The 15,853-nt window shown below is 43.2% G+C and overlaps 1 non-coding gene across 1 annotated transcript; it reads left to right on the top strand.

Annotated features, from left to right (window-relative positions):
• Nucleotides 1–12,150: 12,150 nt before the first annotated feature.
• Nucleotides 12,151–12,222, top strand: TRNAH-AUG (transfer RNA histidin (anticodon AUG)). Its single transcript has one exon. It is a non-coding gene; the product is annotated as a tRNA-His (tRNA).
• The last annotated feature ends 3,631 nt before the right edge of the window (nucleotides 12,223–15,853 follow it).

The following is a 15,853-nucleotide window of genomic DNA, read 5'->3' as shown; positions in this document are numbered from 1 at the left end:
TTGGTACCGCCAGTATGGAGGACAGTGTGGAGATGCCTTAGAAAACCAAAAATAGACCTAACATTTGACCTGCAGTCCCACTCCTGGGCATATATCTGGAGAAAAACATGACTCAAAAGGATACAGGCAACCCCAATGTTCATTGCAGCACTGTTTACAACAGCCAAGACATGGAAGCAGCCTAGATGTCCGTTGGCAGGGAAATGGATAAAGAAGTGTGGCACGTATACACAATGGAATAGGACTCAACCATTTAGAAGAACGAAATAACATCTTTTGCAGCCACATGCGTGAACCTAGAGAGTGCCATACCGAGTGAAGTCAGTCGGACAGAGAAGGAGAAATATTGTATTACAGCCCTTATATGCAGACTCTAGAGAGATATGATACAAATGAACTAATTTACAAAATAGAAAGAGACTCACCGACTCAGAGAATGAATTTACGGTTGCCAGGGGAAACGATGGGGGGAAGGGATAGTTAGGAAGTTTCGGATAGACATGTACACACTGCTATACTTTAAATGGATAACAAACAAGGACCTACTGTATAGCCAAAACAAAAAAAGAGAGTTTTGTTAGATTTTTTAAATTAAACATTTACTCTGTAATGAATTTCCCATAAATAAAAGTAGTTCTCTGTAATGTTAACAGGAAGGGCTGGTGAAGAGAAGGTGTGGTGTTTTCTTTATCAGGAGGACCACTATTAACAGCAGTCCTGGAGCTATGTGCTTTGTCCTCTGACAGACAGGAGACACTCCATCTTGCAGCTAAGGTCACAAGATAGACACATAGCAGAACTGGTGTCTGGTCTTGGGCCCAGAAAAGCACTCTGAAGACTGACAATTGTGGAAAGAGACCTGGTTAGCCACAGCATAATTCTACATCACACAAAAACATTGTGAAAGTCACTCTAAAGCTCACCCTCCAAGGTCACCAGCAGGAATAACAGCGCAAAGCACCTGCAGAATGCTACAATAACCCAAGTTTATGGTGATGGCCTGACACAACCGGAAAAGATTCCCCTTCCATTCAGGACACCATCTTCACAAGGCCAGGAGGTGCATAATGAATTCTAAGTCAAAATGTTTTTCAGTCTTTCTTAACCTAGCCACCACATTCTCGAGACATTTCCACCTAGCTGCAGAGCATGGTTGAGTGTACTTCCTGGATGTGGCTTGTACTGCAGAATATAGATTCAATATATTTCTTTGAATACATCCCAACCTGAGCCCTGCCTTATGGTACAAATCTTTAACCACAAACAAAAATGGCTGAGACAAATGTTGGAGATCTGTAAGAGAAGTTTTCGGGTAGATGGGAGTTTCATGGAGCTAAACCCACTTTTCTCCTGAAGGTTTTTAATGGTCAAGTTTTACTGTACGGTCTATCTTCACAGCATTTAAATGGTCAGGTTTTCTTGTGTTTTTCCTTGATGAGAAAAACTTCCCTCCATTTGTTACAAGCCAAACTTGGGTCCATTCATCTTTGCACAGTAAAACCAAGTCTATTGACACCAGTGGTGAAGGAAAGTACAGCATTTATTGTCAGCAACAAACAAGGAAACTGGGTGGATAATGTTCAAAAGACCCAAACTCCTTCATGGCTTTCAGGGAAAGGTTTTTAAGGACAGGGTGAGGGAGAGAGTTATAGGGTGTATGATCAGCTCAAGGACATTCTTCTGACTTCTTAATGGTGAGGTCATTGGGAGTCAATATCATCAAACTTCTGGTTCCAGTCTGGGGTCTATATGCATCCGGGTAACACAGAGTTAACTTTTTCTACCTGGTGAGGGTTTTAGTATCTGCAAAACAGCTCAAAGGATGTGGCTGAGAATATTATTTATAGTCCTTGAGGAGGAACTAAAAATCCTTTGTTTAATGGCTAAATAATTTTTTCTTTTTTTTTTTTTTTTTTTGGTCTTGCCTGAGTGTTTTCCTGTTTCCACATTTTCTCATGTCTCTGATTAAACTTATTCTTTGGGACTTGGGGAAAGCCTAGGTAGCTAAAGGTTTTCTACAAACAAGAGGCAGGCAGAGGACATCAAGGACATGGGGGTTCTCTGTCCTAGGAAGAGCCCATACACAGGGCTCTGCTTGGTTACAAATCCACCTTGCTGTGTGTTAACAGAAACATTGGAAAGTGATTTTTTTTTTTTTCACATTTGGTTGTTATTGTTAATGGTGTGGTTGTTTTTTTGTTGTGTTTTGTTTTACTTTTTTTTTCAAAGTCCATGGTTACTTGCAATGAGGTGAGGTGAAGTCACTCAGTCGTGTCCGACTCTTTGCGACCCCGTGGACTGTAACGTACTAGGCTTCTCCGTCCATGGGATTCTCCAGGCAAGAATACTGGAGTGGATTGCCATTTCCTTCTCCAGGGGATCTTCCCGACCCAGGGATTGGAACCTGGGTCTCCCACATTGGAGGCAGATGCTTTAACCTCTGAGCCACCAGGGAATTTTACCATGTAATTTTGAAGCATATGCTGCTGTTGCTAGGAATGAAAAATTTTTCAGACTGTCTTTGGAATGCTAGAGCATCTATCAATCAACAACACAATACTTGCCTGGTGGATGAATTCTCGGCTCTTGGATTGCATTACCTCTGTCCCTGAAACTTTTAGACCACTGGAATTAAAAGCTGGGGTCTTTTAAATAATCAAGAGGATTGTTTCTTTGGAAGAAGAAGGGTAGAGTGTTTGACTCCATTGACTCCATTTCTAGGAATCTGTTTTGCAAATATCCCTGCTCGCATAAGAAATGATGAGTATGCTAGATTACTCACTGAAACCTTGTTAATAAGAGAAAATAAATACCAACAAGCCAAGTGATATTCCCAACAGGGAATGGGTTAAATAAATTAAAATACCTCTCCCGTGGAATATTATGTATTAATATCTGTTTTTAAAAAATAGTGAGGCATCACTGCATGTGTTGATACAAAGTTATCCCTAGGATATGTTAGGAAACAGAAAAAAATAAGATATAGAGTATTGTGTATTGAACACTTCCTTTTGTATAAGAAAAGGTAGGGAGCGATAATATTTCTCCCTATGTGCCTGTATTTTTACAAAGGAGCAAATGGTTATCAGACTGAAAGGGAGGGAACAAAACAGATGACAAGGGTGGGAGTGAGGCTTTGTATGTTGTTTTTATTTTTGAACCATGTGTATGTACTGCCTTTTCAGAAATAACATAAGAATCACCAAATACATTCTAAAACAACTTGCAATGTACTAGGAAAATGGCCACTTAGGATGGCATGTGTTTCTCATCTTATCAGGCGTGCTTATCAAATCAGCCTCCAGATGAGAAATGAACAAAGTTAAGTGTGTATGCAGCTGCACCCTTTGTTTGTTTCTTCATATGACTCAAAACCACACAGAGTGGATGACGACACCCTTCCTCCCGGCGCTGGCCCCTCTGCGCTGACCCCCGGAACCCTGAGAACAGAGCCAGCGGACTGCAGTGCTCTCAGGCAGCAGCCCCGGTAGATGTGTGCGTGACTAAGACTATCTGGGAATTCAGAAATCTTTCCAAGCTACACATGCTCATCTCCCTGGGTCCCCTGATGCCAGAGTTCACAGTGGGGTCACCATAACCCCAGCAGTCTCTATCTCAGTGCCTTTGGAAGCCTCCCTGCGTTTTGCACGATATCAGCTGTTTTCCAAGCGTCTCCACCTCACCCTCTCTGTGAGTCCTCACGGGGAGTACTTCATCTCTGGTCATAAAGGCTGCCACAGTCTGTGGCTTCTGTCCAGACTTGCCTTTCCTGCTCAGTTCCCATCAGCGACACATACTAAAGGGACTGAGGACTGGACGTCCCCAGTCTGGTCCCCAGATTTTCCATTTGCCTCCATTGGACTCTCTGTCCCCATCTTCTCCCAGAGGGAGGAAGGAGAAAGCTATGCATTTCCTGTCTCAGCCCATTTGGCTCCTATAACAAAATACAAAGATCAGGTAGCTTCTAAACAACAAAAATTTCTTTCTCACAATTCTGGAGGCTGGGAAGCCCAAGATGAAGGCACCAGTGTGTCCCTGTTCCAGTGGTGTCCCTCTTCCTGGTCCGCAGAGGGCACCTTCTCCCTGTGTCTCCCAGGGCAGAAGGGGTGAGAGACCTCCGGGATCTCTTTCATAAGGCACTGAGCCTATTCATCAGGCTCGACCCTTATGGTGTAAGCACCTCCCACCAGCCCCACCTCCTAATACCGCCATCTTTGGGGGTTAGGATTTCACCATAGGAACTGGGGGTCACACAAGCATTCAGACTGCAGCCTGCCCTAGCTGGCTCCCTCCTTACAGGCGGCCTCTCACCTGCTGGATTCATTGACAGAAGCTCGCTGCTGACCTCTCTATGGGACTCTTTCCTTCAAGATTCTTGCAGTCATTTCGTCCACTGGTCCCTCCAGTCAATGTTTCTTTGTTGTTCATTCATTCAGTCGTGTCCGACTCTTTGGACTACAGCACACCAGGTTCCCCTGTCCATCACCAACTCCCAGAGCTTGCTCAAACTCATGTCCATTGGGTCAGTGACGTCATCCAACCATCTCATCCTCTGTCATCTTCTCCTCCTGCCTGCAATCTCTCCCGTAATCAGGGTCTTCTCAAATGAGTCAGCTCTTCGCATCAGTTGGCCAAATATTGGAACTTCCAATGAATATATTCTAACGAATATTCAGGATTGATTTCCTTTATGACTAACTGGGTTCACCTCCTTGCAGTCCAAGGGACTTTCAAGAGTCTTCTCCAACTCCACAGTTCAAAAGCATCAATTCTTCGGTGCTCAGCTTTCTTTGCAGTCCAACTCTCACATCCATACATGACTACTGGAAAAACCTTAGCTTTGACTAGATGGACCTTTGTTGGCAAAGGAATGTCTCTGCTTTTTAATATGTGTCTATGTTGGTCATAGCTTTTCTTCCAAGGAGCAAGCGTCTTTTAATTTCATGGTTGCAGTCACCATCTGCAGTGATTTTGGAATCCAAGAAAGTAAAGTCTCTCACAGTTTCCACTGTTTCCTCATCTATCTGCCATGAAGAGATGGGACTGGATGCCATGATCTTCATTTCTTGAATGTTAAGTTTTAAGCCATCTTTTTCCCTCTCCTCTTTCACTTTCATCAAGAGACTCTTTAGTTCTTCTTCACTTTCTGCCATAAGGGTGGTGTCATCTGCATATCTGAGGATATTGATATTTCTGCCCGCAATCTTGATTCCAGCTTGTGCTTCATCCAGTCTGGCATTTCACATGATGTACTCTGCATATAAGTTAAATAATCAGGGTGACAATATACAGCCTTAATGCACTCCTTTCCCAATTTGGAACCAGTCCATTGTTCCATGTCCATTCTGTTACTTCTTGACCTGCATACAGCTTTCACAGGAGGCAGGTAAGGTGGTGTGGTATTCCCATCTCTTTAAGAATTTTCCACAGTTTATTGTGATGCACATTGTCAAAGGCTTTAGCATAGTCAATGAAACAGAAGTTTTTTTCCTAGAATTCTCTTACTTTTTCTACGATCCAATGGATGTTGGCAATTTGATCTCTGGTTCCTTTGCCTTTTCTAAATCTGGCCTGAACATGTGGAAGTTCTCAGTTCACATACTTTGAAGCCTATCTTGGAGAATTTTGAGCATTACTTTCCTAGCATGTGAAATTAGTGTAATTATGCAGTAGTTTGAACATTCATTGGCATTGTCTTTCTTTGGGATTGGAATGAAAACTGGCCTTTTCCAGTCCTGTGGCTACTGCTGAGTTTTCCATGTTTGCTGGCATACTGAGTGCAGCACTTTCACAGTATCATCTTTTAGGATTTGAAGTAGCTCAGCTGGGATTCCATCACCTCCACTAGCTTTGCTTGTATCGATGCTTCCTAATACCTTTGTAAATGGTCCTTTGTTAAACCCTCTTCAAATTATCAAAATTGAGTGTGTTTATCTGGGTCCTGGTAAGACCCTGAGGGATGCAGACTGGTTCTGCTTGCAAGACCCTTTGAATTTGTCCCATCATTTTTTTTTTTAATCTATTGAAGTATACCTGCTTTACAATATTGTGTTAGTTTTGTTGCAGTGAAAAGGAAAAAAAAAAAAGAGGAATGAGGTTTTCTTTCCCTTTCCTAAGAACAGAGAAGATAAAGAAAATAATGAGCAAGCCTGAAAGTTTATAGTTTGTTTTTTTTTTTTTCCCAACTTGAACTGCTCCTAAATCTGCATGTCTATAGCTAAGTCTCCTTTTCAGAGTCTGACACCTGAGCAACTGAACGGAATTGAACTGAAGTCTGCAGGAACTACACTTCACACTTGTTTGTCTTTGACTCTATGCTAAATACATCCTCTGTCGGGGGTTTACCCTTACAGCACCCTTCCTCTTGTAGTTAGTTTCAGAAGCAAAGCAGCAAAGCCACCGAAATACCAGACTCATTTACTGAGGGTTACAGACACCAGCCTTTGAAACAAGGCAAGAGGAAGAAATAAAGATCCTGACATATTTGTTCCTCATCACTGGCTGCGAGCCCTCATCTTATATAAGCCCCTAGACTGCTCATGCAAGGTGGGCACAGTTCTTGAGGTGTGAACCTACTGTGTGCCCCTCTCCACTGGCTGAGAATTAAAGTCACCTTTCTCTTTCCTCCAAACTCGGTCTCTGAATTTTTTTACTCAGCTTCGGTGGGCAGAGAAAGCCAAGATTTTGGCCAGCAACAGTTTCTGCTGAATGACAAAGTGGATCAGCTATGTGTGTATATATATCCCTCCCTCTTGAACCTCTCTCACACCCACCCCCCATCCCACCCTTCAGGTCATCAGAGCACAGATCCCGGTGCTATACAGCAGGTTTCCGCTACCTGTCTGCCTTACCCGTGGTAGTGTATATAAACCCCGACTTCCCAATTCATCCCCCCCCCTCCCCTGCTGCCGTGTCCACACGTCCTATCTTGGCATCTGTGTCTCTGTCCCTGACCTGCAATTGGGTTCATCTGTACCATTTTTCTAAGTTCCACATATACGCGTTAATATATATTTGTTTTTCTCTTTTTGACTTAAGGCCAAGAGGCACATGAATAGATGCTCAGCATCACAAATTGTTGGAGAAAAGGTGGATCAAAACTACAATGAGGTATCACTTCACATCAGTCAGAATGATGTGAAAAAACTACAAAATTCGAAAAACTATAAACAATAAATGCTGGAGAGGTTGTGGAGAAAAGGGAGCCCTCTTGTACTGATGGTAAGAATGTATATAGATATAGCCACCATGGAGAACAGTATGGAGAGGCCTTAAAAACTAAAAGTGGAACCACTGTATGCCACAGCAATCCCACCACTGGACACACACCTGGAGAAAACCACAAATCAAAAACATATGTGCAGGCTTTTACTGCTTTTGACAGCCACTCTCACTGAAAACCTGCCTTGATACTGGAAGGTTGTTGCTAAGCCGTGAAAGATGCCGGGATTCTTGACCACTGGAGGAGAGTTCAATCCGGGGCCAGTGACGGGGCTTGTCCACTCAGCGCTTTTGTGTAATAAAGTTTTATTAAAGTATAAAATAGATAGGCAAAGCTTCTGACATAGACATCAGAAAGGAGTAGAAAGAGTGCCCCCTGCCCCTTGCTAGTTTACAAACGAACTTATGTCTGTTAGAAGGCTATTAATCAGATAAGAGAGACACCTCAAGGCTGAGGGAGTTTCACCAGGCCCCTCTCCCACAACATGCATTTTTGAGATAGGATGGCACGAGGTATGTCATCCCCCAGACATAAAACAATTGATATGAATACTGGTTTGTTGAGGTATTATCAGCCCAAGATTTGAAACAAGAAAAAAGTTAGTCTTCGGTGGAACCATTTCAAAGAAAGGCAAAGTCCAAAGGAAATACTTAGTTTCATTAACACAGCTTAAGAAAAACATTTCCATAAGAAAAACACATTGGTTAGCTCAAGATTTGGGAAAAGTTAAGTTCAAGTGAAATCAGGTGTCATCATGGCAACACAGAATTTTAGGAAAATCTCCTTTTAATTTTGTATAGAGAAGGAAAAAAATCTGACACTTGTAGTTTGTCTCCTCCTTCCGCTTAAGGAGTAATGAAAAAAATGTTTGACACTTGCAGCCTATTCCTCCGTTTGGAGACCCCTGGCCTTCCTGCCTGTTACCCTCTCAATACCCTAGCTGGGTCACTCTTTGGTGGCTGGGTCCCCCCACGATGCTACTCGTGGCTCTCTGTCTCATATGCCTTGTCTCTTTAAGGCCCCCCCAGCAGAGAGGGGGGCTGTTAAATAATGACATCAGGACAAAGGACACCAATCGGCACTGTCATGGATCAACTAGGATGCTTGATGTCCAGACACACAAACACATACACACACACACAGTCTTCACTATGGATAGAATGATGATTTGCTAATTCTTCTCCAGAATTCCTTTGTTATCTGATAATCCCACAGTGAATTTCCAAAAGACCCATGGCATCAGCCCAGGCTTATTTGAACCCCAGAGACAGATACAGATTTGGTGAAAGCACCAACACATGTAATCTGATATTTTAGAAGAAGAGTACAGTGTGGTGTGTTTTATTTCATCTTTAAATTGAAAGATAACTGCTGTACAATATTGTGTTGGTTTCTGCCGTACAGTGTGAATCGAGTGTCATGTATTTCAGATACAACATTGTTTCAAAGACTTAGAGGTGGAGAGTAGTCCATTGCCGGATGAAACCAGGATAGCACTTCACCTTCTTAGTGATGGATATTTGATCTATATCCTCAACCAGTATTTTGGTGCATCAATATGTTGTGGGTCTGATTAGCCTTGCCATCAGAGCTCTTGCCGCATGACCTTGTCACGGGTGGAATTCCTCACGCTGGCTCCCGACACATCCTCAACCAGTATTTTGGTGCACCAGTATGTTGTGGCCAGAAGAATCTTTCCCGTGGGCATCCAATTGCTTTTCACTGCATTCAGAGAAAAGCCTGCAAAATGGCCTGCAACATCCAGCCTGATTTGGCCTCTGTCCTTCCATCGCACTGACCCCACCATCCTGGCCTCCCAGTTTCCTGCGTTCCTATTCCTGTGTTTCCTGGAATAACTCAGACACTGCTCCCCACTTCCCACCCACCCCAAGCCCCGAGCCCTGCCAAGGCCTTTGTTTCTGCTGCTCCTACCTGAAATGTTCTTTTCCACAGAGATCAGCTTGGTTTAAACCCTCTACTCCTTTAAAGCTTTATTCAAATAGTATCTTCTCAAGGAGGCTTTTCCAGACTTCCTTATACAAAACGACAGCCTTCAGCCCAACTCTTTCTAACACTTTTCTCTGCTATATTTTGCTTTGCTCTCTAAAAGCATTTATCTCTTTAGTTTTGGTTGCCCTGGGCCCTTGTTGCTGCCTGCAGTCTTTTTCCGGTTGCCAAGAGTGGGGGCTACTCTCTAGTTGGGGGCCTCCGGCTTCTCATCACAGTGGGTTCTCTTGTTGAGGAGCCCGGCTCTAGAGCACTCGGGCTTCAGTAGTTGCAGCTGGTGGGCTCGGTAGCTGTGGCTCCCGGACTCTAGAGCACAGGCTTGATAGTGGTGACACACAGGTTTAGTTGCTCAGTGGCACGTGCGATCTTCCTGGACTGGGGATTGAACCCTTAACTCCTGCATTGGCAAGTGGATTCTTACCCATTGTATCACAAAGGAAATCTTGCTATATATTTTTCTTAATGCATTTATCACCTTCTAAAATACTGTTTACTTCTTTATAAAAGCTACTTATTGTTTATCTCCCCCATCTACTTGAAGGGCACTCCAAGAAGGCATGGATTTTCATCTGCTCCCTGAAGTAATCATAGCACGTACTGTCTGAAAGTTATAGACACACAATATTTGTTGGATGAATTAATTACTGGAGCACAGATCTAATCATCCATCTCCCTTATCTGAGTTTTTTAACCTTCAATAGTTCCCCACTTCTCTAAGGCTTCCTGAGTGGCTCAGATGGTAAAGAATCTGCCTGTAATGCAGGAGAACCAGGTTCAATCCCTGGGTCGGGATCATTCCCTGGAGAAGGAAATGGCAACCCACTCCAGTATTCTTGCCTGGAGAATTCCATGGACAGGGGAGCCTTGTGGACTACAGTCCCATGGACAAAGGAGTCTGGTGGGCTACCTTCTGTGGGATCACAAAGAGTCAGACACGACTGAGTGACTAACACTTTCACTTTCTCTAAGGACAAACTGAAGCTTTTTAGCACATCTATAAACTGGCAGCAATTCACCTTCTGGTCTTGCACAAGCCACCCTTCCCCACTGCCGTGAGCTCTCGTAAGAGATGAACCGGGATGATCTGTGAAAAATGAAAAGTTCTAGGTTTTCTGTGTTGTGATGAGAAGAGAGAAGCAAGGACACAAGAGCAATATGACAAAGGAAATGGGGAGCATCGTGTCTGTGTAGTTTTTAGTCTACTCAACACTCCTCCCTTTCCTGGACCAACATGACCTTCCCTCTGAAGCACTGCTTTTTTCCTTCTGAACAGAAAATAGTATTTGTGAAATCCTAAAAAAAAAAAAAAAAAAAAAAAAATCAGAGATGTAGAAAACAAACTTATGGTTATGGGGGGGGGAGGGGGAAGGAAAGCAGGACAGATAAATTAGGAGATTGGAAATGATATTAGTAAACTGCTGTACATATGACACTCATCTCACATGCTAGTAAAGTAATGCTCAAAATTCTCCAAGCCAGGCTTCAGCAATACGTGAACCGTGAACTTCCTGATGTTCAAGCTGCTTTTAGAAAAGGCAGGGGAACCAGATATCAAATTGCCAACATCTGCTGGATCATGGAAAAAGCAAGAGAGTTCCAGAAAAACATCTATTTCTGCTTTATTGACTATGCCAAAGTCTTTGACTGTGTGAATCACAATAAACTGTGAAAAATTCTGAAAGAGATGGGAATACCAGATCACCTGACCTGCCTCTTGAGAAACCTATATGCAGGTCAGGAAGCAACAGTTAGAACTGGAGATGGAACAACAGACTGGCTCCAAATAGGAAAAGGAGTATGTCAAGGCTGTATATTGTCACCCTGCTTATTTAACTTCTATGCAGAGTACATCATGAGAAATGCTGGACTGGAAGAAACACAAGCTGGAATCAAGATTGCTGGGAGAAATATCAATAACCTCAGATATGCAGATGACACCACCCTTATGGCAGAAAGGGAAGAGGAACTCAAAAGCCTCTTGATGAAAGTGAAAGTGGAGAGTGAAAAAGTTGGCTTAAATCTCGACATTTAGAAAACGAAGATCATGGCATCCGGTCCCATCACTTCATGGGAAATAGATAGGGAAACAGTGGAAACAGTGTCAGACTTTATTTTTGGGGGCTCCAAAATCACTGCAGGTGGTGACTGCAGCCATGAAATTAAAAGACGCTTACTCCGTGGAAGAGTTATGACCAACCTAGACAGCATATTGAAAAGCAGAGACATTCCTTTGCCAACAAAGGTCCGTCTAGTCAAGGCTATGGTTTTCCAGTGGTCATGTATGGATGTGAGAATTGGACTGTGAAGAAGGCTGAGCGCCAAAGAATTGATGGTTTTGAACTGTGGTGTTGGAGAAGACACTTGAGAGTCCCTTGGACTGCAAGGAGATCCAACCAGTCCATTCTGAAGGAGATCAGCCCCTGGGATTTCTTTGGAAGGAATGATGCTGAAGCTGAAAGTCCAGTACTTTGCCACCTCATGCGAAGAGTTGACTCATTGGCAAAGACTTTGATGCTGGGAAAGACTGAAGGCAGGAGGAGAAGGGGACGACAGAGGATGAGATGGCTGGATGGCATCACTGACTCGACGGACATGAGTCTGAGTGAACTCCAGGAGTTGGTGATGGACAGGGAGGCCTGGCATGTTTCAATTCATGGGGTCGCAAAGTTGGACACGACTGAGTGACTGAACTGAACTGAACTGAAACAGGGAAAGGTGTGGAGGAGATAGTTCTGGGAGATTGCCAGGGAAAACACAGTAAACAAGGGCAAGGCTTGGTGAACAGACATGAGTCAGTGCCTTCTCCATTGGCAAGATTCTCCTGTGATTTTGTTTTTAGCTATATTAAGGCATAATTGACAGATCATTGCTTATTTAAAGTGATCATTTGATATACCTGATAATTTGGTATACTTATGATTTCCCTTGTGGCTCAGATGGTAAAGCATCTGCCTATGATGCGGGAGACCCAGGTTCGATCCCTGGGTTGGGAAGAGCCTCTGGAGAAGGAAATGGCAACCCACTCCAGTACTCTTGCCTGGAAAATCTCATGGACAGGGGAGCATTGTAGGCTACAGTCCACGGGGTCGCAAAGAGTCGAACACGACCGAGCGACTTCACTACTATGTGTTGAGCGACTTCCCTGGTGGCTCAGACGGCAATGTGTCTGCCTACAGTTGCAAGAGACCTGGGTTCAATCCCTGGGTTGGGCAGCCCACTCCACTATTCTTGTCCCATGGATGGAAGAGCCTGGTGGCCTACAGTCCATGGGGTCACAAAGAGTCAGCATGACTGAGCGACTTCACTTCTATGCATTGTAAAGGGATTCCCCTCACTGTGTTTGTTAATTAGCATACAATTACCTCACAGATTTACCTCTTTTCCCTTAGTGAGAACATTAAAGTTCTACTCTCTTAGTAAATTTTGATTACTCAAATATAGTGTTCTCAGCTATAGACATCTCAGACTGTAGTACTTTCAAAACTGAAAATCTGTACCCTTTTTACCAACCTCTTGCTGTTTTTTTCCTTCCCCCTAACTCCTGGCAACCCCTTTTCTACTTTCTGGTTTTTTTTACAAAGATACAATTTACCAAGTTAATGTAACAGAAGTTAAAATGGTGATGGCAAATTTTAATCAGGAACTGTTATAATAGGGGGAAAAGAGACCTTGGTATAGAGCTGACACTTAGAGTCAAGGCATAAAGCAGAGGTCAGTGGGTGGAAAATCACCACCAGTTTAAGAGAAAAGAAAAAATGTTTCCTTAAATCTAGAAAACAAAACATTAAAGAAGCAGCAACATCATCTGGAGGTAACAAAAAACCCATGCATTTCCAACATACACTCAAAGACATCCTTAAGCAAAGACAGACATAGAGATCTTACAGCTTTCATTCTAAAATTTTGGACAGGTACATGAGACAGATATGATAATACAAAAGTCACTGATTTATAAAAGAACAGTTCAGTTCAGTAGCTCAGTCCTGTCCGACTCTTTGCGACCCCATGGACTACAGCACGCCAGGCCTCCCTGTCCATCACCAAATCCCGGAGCTTGCTCAAATTCATGTCCACCGAGTCGGTGATGCCACCAACCATCTCATCCTCTGTCGTCCCCTTCTCCTCCTGCCTTCAATCTTTCCCAGCATCAGAGTCTTTTCAAACTAGTCAGCTCTTCGCATCAGGTGGCCAAAGTACTGGAGTTTCAGCTTCAGCATCATTCCTTCCAAAGAAATCCCAGGGCTGATCTCCTTCAGAATGGACTGGTTGGATCTCCTTGCAGTCCAAGGGACTCTCAAGCATCTTCTCCAACACCACAGTTCAAAAGCATCAATTCTTCAGCGCTCAGCTTTCTTCACAGTCCAACTCTCACATCCATACATGACCACTGGAAAAGCCATAGCTTTGACTAGATGGACCTGTGTTGGCAAAGGAATGTCTCTGCTTTTTAATATACTATCTAGGTTGGTCATAGCTTTTCTTCCAAGGAGCAAATGTCTTTTAATTTCATGGCTGCAATCACCATCTGCAGTGATTTTGGAGCTCCCAAAATAAAGTCTGACACTGTTTCCACTGTTTCCCCATCTATTTCCCATGAAGCAATGGGACCAGATGCCATGATCTTAGTTTTCTGAATGTTGAGCTTTAGGCCAACTTTTTCACCCTCCTCTTTCACTTTCATCAAGAGGCTCTTTAGTTCTTCTTCACTTTCTGGCATAATGGTAGTATCATCTGCATATCTAAGGTTATTGATATTTCTCACAGCAATCTTAATTCCAGCTTATGCTTCATCCAGCCCAGCATTTCTCATGATGTATTCTGCATATAAATTGAATAAGCAGGGTGACAATATACAGCCTTGATGTACTCCTTTCCCCATTTGGAAACCAGTCTGTTGTTCCATGTCCAGTTCTAACTTTTGCTTCTCAACCTGCATACAGATTTCTCAGGAAGCAGGTCAGGTGGTTTGGTATTCCCATCTCTTTCAGAATTTTCCACAGTTTGTTATGATCCACACAGTCAAAGGCTTTAAGCATAGTCAATAAAGCAAAAGTAGATGTTTTTCTGGAACTTTCTTGCTTTTTCAATGATCCAATGGATGTTGGCAATTTGATCTCTGGTTCCTCTGCCTTTTCTAAAACCAGCTTGAACATCTGGAAGTTCATGGTTCATGTATTGCTGAAGCCTGGCTTGGAGAATCTTGAGCGTTACTTTGCTAATGTGTGAGATGAGTGCAATTGTGCAGTAGTTTGAGCATTCTTTGGCATTGTCTTTCATAGGGATTGGAATGAAAACTGACCTTTTCCAGTCCTGTGGCCACTGCTGAGTTTTCCGAATTTGCTGGCATATTGAGTGCAGCACTTTCACAGCATCATCTTTCAGGATTTGAAATAGCTCACCTGGAATTCCATCACCTCCACTAGCTTTGTTCGTAGTGATGCTTTCTAAGGCCCACTTGACTTCACATTTCAGGATTTCTGGTTCTAGGTGAGTGATCACACCATTGTGATTATCTGGGTCGTGAAGATCTCTTTTGTACAGTTCTTCCGTGTATTCTTGCCGCCTCTTCTTAATATCTTCTGCTTCTGTTAGGTCCATACCATTTCTGTCCTTTATTGAGTCCATATTTGCATGAAATATTCCCTTGGTGTCTCTAATTTTCTTGAAGAGATCTCTAGTCTTTCCCATTCTGTTGTTTTCCTCTATTTATTTGCAATGATGAGGAAGGCTTTCTTATCTCTCCTTGCTATTCTTTGGAATGCTGCATTCATATGGGTATATCTTTCTGTCAGGCGAGTGTATGCTTCTGGGCTCTTGTTTCATCACAGCAATGATTTGGAGCAATGGACATTAAAGCCCTTGGTGCATCACAGCTCCCTGGTCTTGAATAAACCGTGTCATAGCTCTTAGACAAATCAGTGTTACAGCTCTATTTTATTTAGAAGATAGCAGGAGAATCCATCCTCGAAGAAGAGAAGAGAGTGGAGGAATGAGCCAGCACGCGGGGGTGGAGTTGGGGGGTGGGGGGCGATAGACAGAGAGAGAAAAAGAGCATAGGCACGCAGGAGAGAGAGTGCTTGGCTCCTCCTTTTATATGTTTTCTTTCCCCTGGGCCTGCCCTATGCAACTTGGGCTCAGCCAGGAGTGCTGTTCTACCTGAAGTCCTCACTCAGGTCCTCGGACCTTTCTTTGACCTTCCTTTGTTCTGTTTTTCCAGGCTTTTCCCTTCCTTGTCTTTTAGCCACAGCCATTTTGGACTCCTTTTCCCTATTCTAACTACCTAACATTTCCTTTTCTCCTTTGTTTTTGGCTTCTCTTCTTTTCACAGCTATTTGTCAGGACTCCTCAGACAGCTATTTTGCGTTTTTGTATTTTTTCTTGGGGATAGTCTTGATCCCTGTCTCGTGTACAATGTCATGAATCTCAGTTCATAGTTCATCAGCCACTCTATCAGATATAGTCCATTGAATCTATTTCTCACTTCCACTGTATAGTCATAAGGGATTTGATTTAGGTCATACCTGAATGGTCTAGTGGTTTTCCCTACTTTCTTCAATTTAAGTCTGAATTTGACAACACGGAGCTCATGACCTAAGCCACAGTCAGCTCCTGGTCTTGTTCTTG

Source organism: Ovis aries, chromosome 6 (genome assembly GCF_016772045.2).
Source record: "Ovis aries strain OAR_USU_Benz2616 breed Rambouillet chromosome 6, ARS-UI_Ramb_v3.0, whole genome shotgun sequence".
NCBI classification, from domain to species: Eukaryota; Metazoa; Chordata; class Mammalia; order Artiodactyla; family Bovidae; genus Ovis; species Ovis aries.
Note: the sequence above shows the minus strand (reverse complement) of the source record. Positions and strands in the feature narration are given on the sequence as shown.